The sequence below is a fragment of the Cebus imitator genome, unplaced genomic scaffold (genome assembly GCF_001604975.1).
Source record: "Cebus imitator isolate Cc_AM_T3 unplaced genomic scaffold, Cebus_imitator-1.0 Scaffold51, whole genome shotgun sequence".
In the NCBI taxonomy this organism is placed as follows: domain Eukaryota; kingdom Metazoa; phylum Chordata; class Mammalia; order Primates; family Cebidae; genus Cebus; species Cebus imitator.
Window position 1 is genome coordinate 8,954,219 of NW_016107366.1, and position 3,839 is coordinate 8,958,057.

The window sequence follows — 3,839 nt, forward strand, 5'->3', positions numbered from 1 at the left end:
TGAAATTACAGGCATGCGCCACTACCTCTAGCTAATTTTTGTATTTTTAGTAGAGACGGGGTTTCACCATGTTATCTAGGCTGGTCTCCAACTCCTGACCTCAAGTGGTTCACCTACATTAGCCTCCCAAAGTGCTGGGATTATAGTGTGAGCCACCACGCCCAGCCAACTCCTACTCATTTTTCAGCTTTCAGCGTAATGATCCTTCTTCTGGGTAGCCCCTTCTGCCCTGTCCTTTCCTATCCAGCTTTGATGTTTGTTTCAGAGTCTGCCTTTGCCATTACACTAGAGGCCCTTAGAGGGCTGGGACCCAGTCTGTGTTGCTCCCTACTATGCACAGGACCTGGCACATATTTGTGGAATGGACAAACAGTCTCTCCAGAGAAAAGAAAGCTACTTGTTCTTTGCAGTGTTTTCTCTGTTTTAAAATTCTAACACAGTCGCTGTCTCCTTCTCCACTACTCTCAACTTTCCTCCTGCCAAAGTATCCTGTTTTGTGTCCTCTTTCTTACTCCATCTCTGAGCCATTTCCCATGTGCGGTGGGGCCCCAAGTTCTCCCAGGTGAGAACTGCCCTTTGGGAAGCATGGGTGTAGCCGGAATCTCAACAGCAGCTTTCTTTGGGGACAGGGTTATTCCCAGAAAGTAATTAAATGAGGCCCCAGACCTGGGGCTGACCCTGGCTCCCTCCTCAAACTTCAGTTTCCTTTTTTCTCAAATGAAAAAAAGGTTGCCTCTGCAAAAATCTAAATAATCTCTAATATTGGATTAGGTAAGGTATAATTAGAAAGGTAAACCTTTGGCTTATAAAACAGCACTTCACATTACCAGGTCTCAAGCATGTTTGTGTGCCATGTGGCCTGGCCTCCATCCCCTCTCTGGGCACCAAACAGATGGTTCAGTAGTCATGCCTCATAGTGCATTCTATTCAGGAACAGCTTACCCAAGATTCCGGAAGGATTCAGCCAGCCCCCAGAGGCCTAATGAACCTGGTTCGTGGACACAGATGACCACTGTTGTCGCTGGGTGAGGAAAGCTGGCAAGCCATGGCAGGGTGGCTGGCAGGGAGTGTTCCAGGAAGCAAGTACAGAGCCAACACTGTCAGCCTGGCCTGGGCTGAGATTTTAGGAGTTATCTGGTGTGGGCTGATAGGACAGCAACCCAGGACTCTGTAGTAAACAAAGGCACTAGATAGGAAAAGGAAGGAGCCCATTTGCAGGAGGGACTGGGTGGGCTGGGGGATGACCAGGACTGGAGCCCAGGGTGAGAGATTTCTCCTTGTAGGTTGGCAGTGGTAGGACCATGAGGTTAGAGGGATGAGATCAGAGTCAGGAAGAGATAAAGTCAGATTAAAGTCAGATGAAGCAGGCTGTCTTTCTCAGAATGGGATCACTCAGTGCAGGAGCAAAAACAGCCCAGGCCACACCTGTAGTTCTAGCTTTGCCAGGCCAAGACGCATGGATCACTTGAGGTCAGGAGTTCAAGACCAGCCTGGCAACATGGTGAAACCCTGTCTCTACTAAAAATACAAAAATTAGCCAAGCATGGTGGTAGGTACCTGTAATTCCAGCTACTTGGGAGGCTGAGGCAGAAGAATCGCTTGAACCTGAGAGGTGGAGGTTGCAGTGAGCCAAGATCACGCCATTGCACTCCAGCCTGGGCAACAGAGCAAGATTCTGCCTCAAAAATAAATAAATAACAGCCCAGGAGTCATAGGCTGGTATGTGTCTGGCTACTGAATCTTCTCCAACCGCTGGTGAGTCAGTTTATGATCTGTCCGCGGAAAGGGAGAGGAGTTGTAAATACCACCAAGGAAAGTTGGGAGACATTATACTTGCGTGAACTTGGACAAGTCAGTCTTTCTGTGCCTGTTTCCTCCTCTGTGTGATAAGGATAATAATGTCTAACCTTTCGAGAGAATAAACAAGATTGTGGGTACAAAGAAGCTTTGTGTGCTATGAGCGTGGTGCAAAATATTGTTGCTAACATTGATATAGCACTTCTTGAGCACTTCACTGGACTGAGTAGCTTTTTGTCTTTCACCTCATGTAACCCTGATGATAACCTAGTGAGGTAGGTACTATTCTCATCCCTGATTTACAGATGAGAGCCAGGATTTGGACTCAGGCAGACTGGCTCTAGAGCTTGCATGGCTTAACCATTATTCTACACTGGCTCTCCCTGTGACATTGTTCACCCTGCCTTCTCTGTGACCTTGGGCCAGTGTCTTTTCTTCAGTTTTCCCAACTCTGTGGTAGGCGGTTGGGCCAGATGATCTGTTCAGTCCTTCAAGCTTGGCAGTCAGTGGTTCAGGAAAGGAACTTCCAAGTAGGGGAGAGGGTGAGGTGGGGCCAGAGCTGAGAGAGGACAAACTTTTCCAGTGTCTCTGCCTTGTCATTAGTGGGTAGGATAGCAGGCTCCCCTTTGCCCTATAAGTGGGGCCAAGGGAGCAGGTGATGCTCAGTCCCAGCCTGAAATATTAACTGGTCCCTGAGGATCACTGACATCTGACCACCAGGTCCACCTGCCAATAATCAGGCAAGGCCCATCTGCCTCTGCTAACAGACCCCAGAGGGCTGTTCTTCAGTCTTCAGTCTTTACCTGCCCATTCTGGGCCCCTGCCCCCTCACCCAGGATCAGTTTATCTGGGCACCAGGCCTGGTCTGGGGCCTGGGGATGGGGCTATTTTTAGATGTCCTCTATCTCCTTGGCCTGGGCCTCTATCCAGATCAGGCCATTCACACACATGCATGTGCACACACACATTTTCTCTTGCTGTCAATCCCTCATTGAACTTGACTGTCACTAGTTTGATGCCTGGCCTCATACTGAGTATGGATAATCAACAGATGACCTAGACTTGGTCCCTGCCCTCATAGAGGGATGGGAGAGGTATACTTGTCTACAGACTATGACAATACCGAAAGGCTATTACTATCACATAGGGCTGTCCTTATACCATGGAAGACTGGAGGAGGGAGCCCCCCGCTCTGCCAGGAAAGGCAAGAAAGGCCTCATACAGGAGGCCGTCTTTGGGCTGGATCTTTCTTTTTTTTTTTTTTTAAATAAAGACAGGGTTTCACCATGTTGGTCAGGCTGGTCTTGAACTCCTGACCTCAGGTGATCCGCCCACCTTGGCCTCCAAAGTGTTTGGATTACAGGCGTGAGCCACCATGCCCGGCTGGGCTGGGTCTTGAAGGATAGGCACATAGGAGTCCACTAGATGTGGGGAGGGGAATTGGGGAGGCAGAGGAGAAGGATTCAGTGAGAGAGGATGAGATTTTTCCTGACGATTGCCCTCGGGTGACGGCAGAAGATAAAAATGGCAAGTGACGAGAATGGAAAGATAGTGTAGGGCAAACAGCAGACCTTGCCCATCATCCAGGAGTCTGGACTTCCCTCTGAAAGCAGTCGAGAGTCATGGAGGGTTTCAGACAGGCGACCTTCATGATCTGATTTGTATTATGGGAAGAGTTCCCTGTCTGCTGTGTGGGGGCTGCACTGGAGATATTGGTTAAGAGGCTGTGGCAGCTGTTCAATCTGCACCGTCCAGCAGGGCTCGCCTATGCCCACACTGCAACAGAGAGAAGGGAAAGCGGGAGGACACACTCCTGATTAAAGGCGTGGCGTGGCCGCTGCGCATCTCTTCTCTCCCAGGTGCATCTAGATGCAAGTGAGACTAGGAGATATGGTGATTATTCTGGACTGCTTTTTACTCTAGAAAAGAGAGAGAGTAGGCCGGGCGCGGTGGCTCAAGCCTGTAATCCCAGCACTTTGGGAGGCCGAGGCGGGTGGATCACGAGGTCAAGAGATCGAGACCATCCTGGTCAACATGGTGAA